Source organism: Prionailurus viverrinus, chromosome A1 (genome assembly GCF_022837055.1).
Source record: "Prionailurus viverrinus isolate Anna chromosome A1, UM_Priviv_1.0, whole genome shotgun sequence".
In the NCBI taxonomy this organism is placed as follows: domain Eukaryota; kingdom Metazoa; phylum Chordata; class Mammalia; order Carnivora; family Felidae; genus Prionailurus; species Prionailurus viverrinus.
This window is the reverse complement of record NC_062561.1, coordinates 59,838,552-59,850,977: the sequence shown is the minus strand read 5'-3', so window position 1 is coordinate 59,850,977 and position 12,426 is coordinate 59,838,552.

Genomic DNA, 12,426 nt, shown 5'->3' with positions numbered 1-12,426 from the left:
TCCCTTATTCTCTTATCATCCCACATCTTGGAGCCAGGGTAAAAGTAGACTCCCCATATGGTTCTATATTCTAGTGCAAGAACTACTAACACCACCATATTGCTCCCCTTTATGGCAAAGCATGAAAGCAGCTTTGATAAGTCGCGTAAAAATCGGGCTGCTTGACACCAAGCAGTCTAACTATGGGTGTCAATTGTTTGAGAGTTTCAGGGAATGCTAGCTACTCTGTTCCTGAGGACTTGGGCAAAAGGATGTTAGAGTCTCAGTGTGGGGTTAAAAAAATCCAATGGGAATATTATCTTAAGTGCACTCCCTTCTGGAGGAAGGGCAGAAAGATTCCTCCAGTACCAGGTAGCTCATTTCCCAGGTAACCTAGAGTGAGCCCTCAGGGTCATGTTAGACAATTCCATTTACTGAACTATCTTGAATCTGTTGCTTCTGCCAATCAAACTCAACATTTCAATTGACATTAAAAAATTGAACAATTTTTGTTTCCACTTTATTTTCCTTTTAGTAACTGACCTAGTTAAATGGGGACTGTCACTAATGTCAGTCTAAGATAGTAGATTTTTGATAGGGCTAGTAGGTCATGCCATTTCATTTAGAGTTTACTCTCCATGGTGTATGCAATTGTTTTTGAATGACATGATAAAAATGTTTTCCAACCTTAAGAAATTAGAGATCAAATAAAAAATATGTAGTTGTCAGTAACAACTTTATATTGGAAAGTGTTATTGCCAAAAAATAACTTGGATAGATACAACTCTCTTTTTGGAATTACAAGATTACAGAGACCTAATTCAGTTAAATTGAAATGAGCCAAATGGTTGGTCATATCTCTTACTAGTGATTTTTTGGAAAGGAGTCTCACAAATGTTTCATATCTATCACATCCATGCTATACTTCTCTTCAGTCTCCATTGTTTCAAAAAACCACCATTTGAAGTTGAAATATTTATGACTGCAATTTAAGTAAAATTAGATATTTAGAAACTTATTCACTCAAATAACAAAGAACAAGGCTTTTTAGTTCCTATTTTATTCCATCCTCAATTAACTTTCTGTCCTCTAATTTTAAATTGCAGCAATATCCACTTAGGACTACTACTTCCCTTACTGTTTTATTCTTTAGTGCTATCACCACTGCTCTAACTCAAACTTGTTATTTTCCTGGTTAATTCTGAGGTTTAAGTGTAATGATTTCCCTGGTGCACATACTTGTGTCTTCTTTATATTTATGAACAGCATCTGCTATTTCTATGGTTGTCTACATTTTTTTCACTTGAAAGTTTCTGGAAAAATGAACCTATATACACAAAATTCTTCTGAAAAATATGTTAACAAATGTCCCACCTTGTTGACTCAGTGACTGGCAGTTAACAGAAGCTGGCCAATACATAATGTCCCTGCATGAATAGAGATTCATCCAAAGGAACTGGACACAGGGAAGAAATATTCAGAATCCTCTTATGGGGATTGATGTGAATGTAAGAAAATAGAGAATCTTCCATGATATTACAGTTTTAAAGAACATAAATGTATATGGATTCAGTGTATATGCTCTCTACTATACTATTAGGGTCTCCATTAAAAAAAGCGAGTAGAGAGTGTACAGGAAGATGGTGGTGTAGGAGGACACTGGGCTCACCTTGTCCTGCTGATCACTTAGATTCCACCCACATCTGCCTAAATAACCTAGAATACCATCAGAAGACTAGTAGAATGGACTCTCCGGAGCCAAGCATAGACAAGAGGCCCACGGAAGAGGGTAGGAAGGGCGGAGAGGCGGTGCATGCTACACAGACTGGCGGGAGGGAGCTGGGGCCCTCCCCAGGAGGGGCAGCCCGCCTGGCAAGACAGAGCCCCCGAAGTCTGGCTTGCAAAAGCGGAGGGGCTGGACTGCGTGAGTTCTGACAGCCAGCGGAACTTAACATCTGGAATGTTAAAAGTCAACAGCTCTGCTCTCAGAGAGTGGGGAGGGCGAAAGGACGCCGGGAGGGAGATTGTTGAGCCCCAGAAGACAGAGCTCAGCTCGGCAAGGGAACAAAGGCACTGGCAAGCACCATCTCCCTCTCCCATCCCCCAGCGAGAATTCCAAAAGGAACCAGTTTCCATCACCGAACTTGCTTGCACCTTGCATATCCCCAACTATGTGATTCTGTTGACTCATCCCTCCCAGGGGTCTGCCTCCCTCCCAGTGATACAGGGCCTCTGCCCAGGGGAACAAGGAGGACAAAGCAAGCTAAGTGCCCCTTCCACCCCTGTACACCTTAAAGATCCACCCCAACTATTATGACAGATCCCATCGAAGCAGCACCACAATCCTGGCAGTGTGCAAGTAGTTCAGACAGGGGTCATACCACTCCACAGTGAGTCCTGCCCCTGACAGAAGGGAAGATAAGGTACACACCAGTCTGATTGTGGCCACAGCGATGGGCTGACTGAGGGCCACGCCCACCAACACAAGTTACTGCCCACAGCACAGGGGAAGGGCCCTGCAGTATGGAGCAACTGCAGGGACTATCCAAAATGATGAAATGGAAGAATTCTCCTCAAAAGAACTCCAGGAACTCGTTAGAGACAGCTAACGAATTTATCAAAAACGATTTAAACCATATAATGGAACAAGAATTTAGAATAGCAGTCATAAAATTAATCGCTGGGCTTGAAAAAAGCATAAAGGACAACAGAGAATCTATTGCTACAGAGATCAAGGGACTAAAAACTAGACATGATGAAGTAAAAAATGCTATGAGTGAGGTACAAAATAAAATAGAGGTGGCTACAGCGTGGAATGAAGAGGAAGAGGGGAGAATAGGTGAACTAAAAGATAAAATTATGGAAAAAGAGGAAGCTGAGAAAAAGATTTAAAAAACCCAGGAGTAAGAGGGGAGAATTAGAGAACTAAATTATGCAATCAAATGGAACAATATCCGAATCATAGGAATTCCAGAGAAGAAGAGAGAGAGAAACGGGCTGAAGGTGTATTTGAACAAATCAGAGCTGAGAATTTCCCCAACATGGGGAAGGAAACAGGCATTAAAATCCAAATGGCACAGAAAACGCCCTTCAGACGTAACTTGAATCAAACTTCTTCATGACACATCATACTGAAACTGGCAAAATACAAGGATAAAGAGAGAATTCTGAAAGCAGCTAGGGATAAACAGGCCCTAACTTACAAAGCTAGACACATAAGGGTAGTAGGAGACCTATCTACTGAAACTTGGCAGGCCAGAAAGGAATGGCAAGAAATCTTCAATGTGAAAACAGAAAAAATATGCAGCTAAGAATCCTTTATCCAGCAAGTCTGTCATTCAGAATAGAAGGAAAGATAAAGGTTTTCCCAAATAAACAAAAACTGAAGGAATTCGTCACCACTAAACCAGCCCTACAAGAGATCCTAAGGGGGACTCTGTGAGTGAAATGTTGCAAGGACCACAAAGTATCTATCAGAGACACAACTACAAGCATGAAATCTACAGATAACACAATGATTCTAAACCCATCTTTCAATAATAACACTGAATGTAAATGGCCTAAATGCTCCACCCAAAAGACATAAGGTATAAGAATGGATCAAAAAACAAGACCCATCTATTTGCTGTCTACAAGAGACTCATTTTAGACCTGAGGACACCTTCAGATTGAAAGTGAGGGGATGGAGAACTATCTATCATGCTACTGGAAATCAAAGAAGGCTGGAGTAGCTATACCTAAATCAGAAAAACTAGACTTTAAATTAAAGGCTGTAACAAGAGATGAAGAAGAACATTATATAATAATTACAGGGTCTATCCATCAGGAAGAGCTAACAATTATAAATGTCTATGTGCCAAATATGGGAGCCCCCAAATATATAAAACAATCACAAACATAAGCAACCTTATTGATAAGAATGGGGTAATTGCAGGAGACTTTAACACTCCACTTACAGAAATGCATAGATCATCTAGACACATGGTCAATAAAGAAACAAGGGCCCTGAATGATACATTGGATCAGATGGACTTGACAGATATATTTAGAACTCTGCATCCCAAAGCAACAGAATATACTTTCTTCTCGAGTGCACATGGAACATTCTCCAACATAGATCATATACTGGGTCACAAAACAGCCCTTCATAAGTATATAAGAATTAAGATCATACCATGCACACTTTCAGACCACAATGCTATGAAACATGAAATCAACCACAGGAAAGTCTGGAAAATCTCCAAAAGCATGGAGGATAAAGAACACCCTACTAAAGAATTAATGGGTCAACCAGGCAATTAGAGAAAAAATTTAAAAAATATATGTAAACAAATGAAAATGAATATACAACAACCCAAACATTTTGGGATGCAGCAAAGGCACTCCTGAAAGGAAAATACATTGCCATCCAAGCCTATTTCAAGAAACAAGAAAAATCCCAAATACAAAATCTAACAGCACACCTAAAAGGAAATAGAAGCAGAACAGCAAAGACACCCCAAATCCAGCAGAAGAAGAGAAATAATAAAGATCAGAGGAGAAATACACAATAAAGAATCTAAAAAACCTGTAAAGCAGATCAATGAAACCACGAGTTGTTTTTTTTAAAAAGATAAACAAAATTGATAAACCTCTAGCCAGGCTTCTCAAAAAGAAAAGGGAGATGACCCAAATAGATAAAATCATGAATGAAAATGGAATTATTACAACCAATCCCTCAGAAATACAAGCAATTATCAGGGAATACTATGAAAAATTATATGCCAACAAACTAGACAACTTGGACGAAATGGACAAATTCTTAAGCACCCACAAACTTCCAAAACTCAAACAGGAAGAAATAGAAAAATTGAACAGACCCATAACCAGTGATGAAATTGAATTAGTTATCAAAAATCTCCCAACAAATAAGAGTCCTGGACCAGATGTCATCCCTGGGGAATTCTACCAGACATTTAAAGCAGAGATAATACCTATCCTTCTCAAACTGTCCCAAAAAATAGAAAAGGAAAGAAAACTTCCAGAGTCATTCTATGAAGCCAGCATTACTTTGATTCCTAAACCAGACAGAGACCCAGTAAAAAAAGAGAACTACAGGCCAATATCCCTGATGAATATGGATGCAAAAATTCTCAACAATATACTAGCAAATCGAATTCAACAGCATATAAAAAGAATTATTCACCATGACCAAGTGGGATTCATTCCTGGGATGCACGGCTGGTTCAACATTCACAAATCAATCAGTGTGATACATCATAGTAACAAAAGAAAAGAAAACTACTATACAATCCTGTCAATCGATGCAGAAAAAGCATTTGACAAAATTCAGCATTCTTTCTTAATAAAAACCTTTGAGAAAGTCGGGATAGAAGGAACATATGTAAACATCATAAAGCCATTTATGAAAAGTCCACAGCTAATATCATCCTCAATGGGAAAAAACTGAGAGCTTTCCCCCTGAGATCAGGAACACGACAGGGGTGTCCACTCTCACCACTGTTGTTTACCATAATGTTGGAAGTTCTAGCATCAGCAATCAGACAACAAAGGAAATCAAAGGCATCAAAATTGGCAAAGATACAGTCAAGCTTTCACTTTTTGCAGATGACATGACATTATACATGAAAAATCCGATATACTCCACCAAAAGTCTGCTAGAACTGATACGTGAATTCAGCAAAGTCACAGGATACAAAATCAATGTACAGAAATCAGTTGCAGTCCTAACAGTAATAATGAAGCAACATAAAGACAAATGAAGAAACTGATCCCATTCACAATTGTACCAAGAATCATAAAATACCTGGGAATAAACCTAACCAAAGATGTAAAAGATCTGTATGCTGAAAACTATAGAAAGCTTATGAAGGAAATTGAAGAAGATATAAAGAAATGGAAAAACATCCCATGCTCATGGACTGGAAGAATAAATATTGTTAAAATGTCAATACTACCCAAAACTATCTACACATCCAATGCAATACCAATCAAAATTACACCAGCATTCTTCTTGAAGCTAGAACAAGCAATCTTAAAATTTGTATGTAACCACAAAAACCCTGAATAGCCAAAATAATATTGAAGAAGATGACCAAAGTGGGAGGCATCACAATCCCAGAGTTTAGCCTCTACTACAAAGTTGTAATCATTAAGACAGCATGGTATTGGCACAAAAACAGACACACAGACCAATGGAATAGAATAGAGACTCCAGAATTGGACCCACAAAAGTATGGCCAACTAATCTTTGACAAAGCAGGAAAGAATATCCAATGGAAAAAAGACAGTATCTTTAACAAATGGTGCTGGGAGAACTGGACAGCAACATGCAGAAGATTGAAACTGGACCGCTTTCTTACACCATTCACAAAAATAAACTCAAAATGGATAAACGACCTGAATGTGAGACAGGAAACCATCAAAACCCTAGAGGAGAAAGCAGGAAAAGACCTCTCTGACCTCAGCCACAGCAATTTCTTACTTGACACATCTCCAAAGGCAAGGGAATTAAAAGCAAACATGAACTATTGGGACCTGATGAAGATAAAAAGCTTCTGCACTGCAAAGGAAACAACACAACTAAAAGGCAACTGATGGAATGGGAAAAGATATTTGCAAATGACATATTGGACAAAGTGCTAGTATCCAAAATCTATAAAAAACTCACCAAACTCCACACCCGAAAAACAAATAATCCAGTAAAGAAATGGGCAGAGGACATGAATAGACACTTCTCTAAAGAAGACATCCAGATGGCCAGCAGGCACATGCAAAGATGCTCAACGTCACTCCTCATTAGGGAAACACAAATCAAAACCACACTGAGATACCATCTCACGCCAGTCAGAGTGGCTAAAATGAACGAATCAGGAGACTATAAATGCTGGAGAGGATGTGGAGGAATGGGAACCCTCTTGCACTGTTAATGGGAATGCAAACTGGTGCAGCCACTCTGGAAAACAGTGTGGAGGTTCCTCAAAAAATTAAAAATAGATCTACCCTATGACCCAGCAGTAGCACTGCTAGGAATTTACCCAAGGGATAAAGGAGTGCTGATGCATAGGGGCACTTGTACCCCAATGTTCATAGCAGCACTCTCAACAATAGCCAAATTATGGAAAGAGCCTAAATGTCCATCAACTGATGAATGCATGAAGAAATTGTGGTTTATATACACAATGGAATACTACTTGGCAATGAGAAAGAATGAAATATGGCCCTTTGTAGCAACATGGATGGAACTGGAGAGTGTTATGCTAAGTGCAATAAGTCATACATAGAAAGACAGATACCATATGTTTTCACTCTTATGTGAATCCTGAGAAACTTAACAGAAGACCATGGGGGAGGGGAAGAAAAAAAAAGAGGTTAGAAAGGGAGGGAGCCAAAATATAAGAGACTCTTAAAAACTGAGAACAAACTGAGGGTTTATTGGGGGTGGGAGGGAGAGGAGGCTGGGTGATAGGTATTGAGGAGGGCACCTGTTGGGATGAGCACTGGGTGTTGTATGGAAGCCAATTTGACAATAAATTTCATATTAAAAAAAAAGCAAGCAGATGGAAAGGGGAAGATTTTTTTCAACTTCAAATTCTGATTTATCTGAAATAAGGTAAAGCAGTTATCCTAAGTCTCCATTAAATCAATGTGACTTGGACTCCAGTCTCTTGCAACTGAACTTTCATGCTTTACTCATCTTGCCATGTGGACCAATATTAACTCATCCCACTGTGGGACCCTGAATATAGCTTCGATTCTAAAATAGTTGAAGATGAGTTACCTTGAGGGGGGAATTTTTTTGCCCCTAACTACAGTGAAGAGACTTTCAACTTCTTTCAATATTGTTACTACCCATAGCCAAAGTTATTCAATTTTTAGAACAGACTATCAATGCCATTTGGTGAGCATGTGCTTTCTTAAAATAAAAGTAATAGAAATGATAAAGAAGAAAGAGAAGAGATCTCTAAGAGCTCTAGAAGAAAACAAAATGTAACCCTACAAAAATAAACTGTATGTAACTTCAAGACTCCATAAAGCACATAACAGAATAATGGTAACAGAGCATATAATAACCAAAGACTGGCAAAGCACAGAGCTGTTGCAGGGGTAAAGTCATTCTTCAACATGGGATTCCAGATGGGCTTATAGGTTGGAATCCAAAAATACAGAAAATATGGCTGAGACATAGGCCATTTCTCAAAGTAATTATTTACAACAAGATCTATAGTTCATTGGGCCACACACAGTTATCCTACCCAAGATATTCACGACAGATTATGCTATTTTCTTTGAGTTTAAATTAAATCAATCATAACCTTTTTCTAAACAAAGTAGTAATGCGCCTGGTAGAACTGTGGGGTGAACACAACATTAAAATTAGGCAGAACCCAATGTAAGAAAATATAACAGGAGATAAAAAATTCAATAAAATAATAACAGTTTCAACCAGGAATGAAGAAAATACAAAAATATTTTTAAACTTAAAAGTTTAAACTTACATGTGTGGTCACTTCCTTGCAATCATACATTTTATTTACATAAATGTCAGCCTGTCAAAATCCCTTACCATCTAATCTGAATCTAACATTAAGAAAATTATTTGTAGGGCGCCTGGGTGGCTGAGTTGGTTAAAAGCCAGACTTTGGCTCTGGTCACGATCTCATAGTTCGTGGGTTCGAGCCCTGCATCAGGCTCTGTGCTGACAGCTCACAGCCTGGAGCCTGTTTCGGATTCTGTGTCTCCCTCTCTCTCTGCCTCTCTCCTCTCATGCTCTGTCTCTCTCTCTCTCTCTCAAAATTAAATAAACACTAAAAACAATTTAAAAAAAGAAAATATTTGTACACACAAAAAATTACACATTTAGTAAGAAAACTTATGACAGCAATTTATTGTCATTGATATAGAATTGTATTAATAATATTAAATGGAATTAACCATCTTTAATTTTGAAAAATCTAAAAAAAAAAAAACCCACCTGCAACAGAAATTAAGAATATGAGCAACCGGTTTTGACAGAGAAAAAGAGGGTATGATTGAAAATGAGATACACATAGAGTATTTTTAAAATGTGAAATTTGAATCCTTGAAAATGTTTTTAAACAAGAAAACAAGGAAGAAAAAATTGGACAAAGAACAAAAAAAAAGAATAATAAGTAATTAGAATAGATGAATACGACAAAGGCTTTAGACAAAATTAATTCTTTGAAAGGTGAAGTTTAAACAACCTTGTAAATGTAGAACAAGACAGCAAATTTAAAGACAAATTTATTGAAAGAAAACCGAAATGAGAAGTTATGAAATATGAAAGACAAATCATGGAAATTTAATATTCAAATAATACCATTTTCAGAAAGAAGAGGACGAAAGAAATTATGAATATATGATCACTGTGGAAGAAAAAATATGACTCATATTTGAAACTGACATTATTTCTGAACAAGATTGATTTTAAAAAAAGGACACACTTAAAAAATACTGCTATAGAGTGAATGTTTGTGTCTTTCCAAAATTCATATATTGAAATCTAATTCCTAATGTGATGGTATTTCGAGATGGAGCCTTGGTTGGTGATTAGATCATCAGGGTGGCACCCTCATGAACGGATATAGTGGCCTTATAAACTAGACCCCGGGGAGCTCCCTTGTCCTTTCTGACATGAGATCACAGAGTAAAAAAATGACAATCTATGAACTAGGAAGCAGGTCTCACCAGACACCAAGTCTACTGTTACTTGGATCTTAGGACTTCCCACCCTCCAGAACTGTGAATAAAACATGTTTGTGGTTTAAATCACCAAGTCTACGGTATTTTTATTGTAGCAGCTGGAATGAACTAAGTCATATACTCCTTAAATTTCTGATTTTCAAATTGAAAAGAATAACTTTCCATAGCTAGAGAGACTATAATCTATGAATAAATGATATTTATATTGGCATACCATTTCAAATTGACAAGTAAAAGAGCACTGTCTTGAAAACAGATGTGAAGTATAATTTTGAATGTATAATTTATCTAGGCAAACTACTATTCAAATAGATGAATATATTAGTAAAGAGGCAAGGCTATACTGAAGGGGGTATCAAAAATTAAAATCTCAGTGAACCAAGTTTAACCACCCTCCTTCTCTAATTACATGTACTGGAAGTCAACTGTTGATATTTCTGCTAGTTGGTCATTCAGCGATAGAGATAAACAGAGAAGCCCCCTTTGCAAGCATTAGAATTCATGAAATAAGAAAGTGATAATGCATACTAACTTGTGCATTAGCTCTTAAGAAATTACACTAAGAATTATTAAAACTTTATAGCAGCATTACTTATAATAGCCACGATATGGAAACAATGTAAGCAATCCAAGTTACCATCCATAGATGAATTGATAAAGTAAATGTGCTATGTATATACAATTGTATGTATACACACACCCACACCCACACACACAATGGAATATTACTTAGCCATAAACAAGAATGAAATATTACAATCTGAAACAACATGGATGGATCTAGAGGGTATAATGAATGCTAAGTGAAATAAGTCACAGAAAGACAAAACAAAACAAAGAAAAAAAAGAGACAAAAGGAAAAATTGACTCAAATACAAGGAACAAATTAGTGGTTGCCAGAGGGGAGGTGGTGGTGGGGGGGAGATGGGTGACATAAGTGAAGGGGATTAAGAATAAATATACTTACTGTGATGAGCACTGATTAATGTATAGAATTGTTGAATCATTATAGTGTACAACTGAAACTAATATAACAGGGCATGTTAATTATACAACTTAAAAAAAGCAGCTTGCATCCACATTTCATAAGCAAGAGTCAAAGCAAGATATATAACGATGCCCTTTGGATCATCATAGCAAATGAGCAGTTTGCCAATCATGGCATTAAATGCAAAGTACTCCAACTGAAACATGAACCAGAGGTAGTTTCTTCTATGTGGGGACCTATTAACTACAAAGACATGTTATCTCTCCTTTAGTCATCCAATACACACTGGAAAACAGAGTGAAAAATAACATTTCAGGTGTAGACTTTAGTGATTCAACACTTACATAAAATACCGAATGCTCATCACAAGTGCCCTCCTCAGTCCCCAAAACCTACATTCCCCCGTCCACCTCCCTTCTGGTAACCATCAGTTTGTTTTTTATACTAAAGAGTCTGTTTCTTGGATGGAAACAATGTAAGCAATCCAAGTTACTATCCGTAGATAAATTGATCTTTATTCCCTGTATACTCATTTGTTTTGTTTCCTAAATTCCACATATGACTAAAATCATACATCATTTATCTTTCTCTGCCTGGCTTATTTCACTCACCATAATACTCTCTAGCTCTATCCACATCACAGCAAATGCAAAAATTTCATTCTTTTTGATGGCTGAGTAATATTCTATTGTGTGTGTGTATATATATAATTACATATAATTATGTATAGTAATAATTATAATTATATATATATATATAATTATACGGACACATACACACATACACTACATCTTTATCTATTCATCAGTTGATGGACATCTGGACTCTTTCCAATATTTGACTTTGTTGAGAACACTGCCATAAATATCTGGGTGCATATATCCCTTCAAACTAGTATTTTTGTATTCTTTGGATAAATACCTAGTAGTGAAATTGCTGGATCATTGTATAGTTCTATATTAACTTTTTGAGGAACCTCCATATGGTTTTCCAAATTGGCTACATCAGTTTACATTCCTATCAACAGTGTAACAGGGTTCCCCTTTCTCAGTATCCTCACCAACACCTGTTGTTTCCTATGTTAATTTTAGCCTTTCTGACAAGTGTGAGGTGACCTCTCATCATGGTTTTGACTTGTATTTCCCTGCTGAGAAGTGATATTGAGCATTTTTTCATATGTCTGCTTGTCATCTGTATGTGTTCTCTTCTTTGGAAAAATGTCTCTTCGTGTCTTCTGCCTATTTTTTAACTGGATTATTGTTTGTTGGGCTGTTGAGTTTTATAAGTTCTGTATATAGTTTGGATACTCAGGGAACAAAAATTTTAATGGTCTTGAAGTAGGGGAACAAACCTTATTATTGTTGAATTCTCAATCTCTGGAAGCAGGATCTCAAATTATAGCCCCGGTCTCTTATCTCTGGCCTTTCACAAGTTCTTTTTCTTTAAATTCCTTGGTACCTTCTGAAGTGGGCAATAGAAAATGTCCCAAGGGTCATTTAAGTTTGAAAGGAAGAGAGACTTTTTCTTTTAAATTGATATATATTTTGCAAAACTCAAAGGCATGGCATTGTGGTTTTCTTTTCCATTTATTTCTATCAACTTTTTGTGCTAATTGCCACGCTTGAAGGATTTTTTGTTGTTTATGTTTGGTTATTTGTTTTTAGAAATGCTATCTGCCCTCAACAATCTGTCTCTGTCTCTTTATCTCTCTTTTTCTCTCTGCTTCTCCCTCTTTT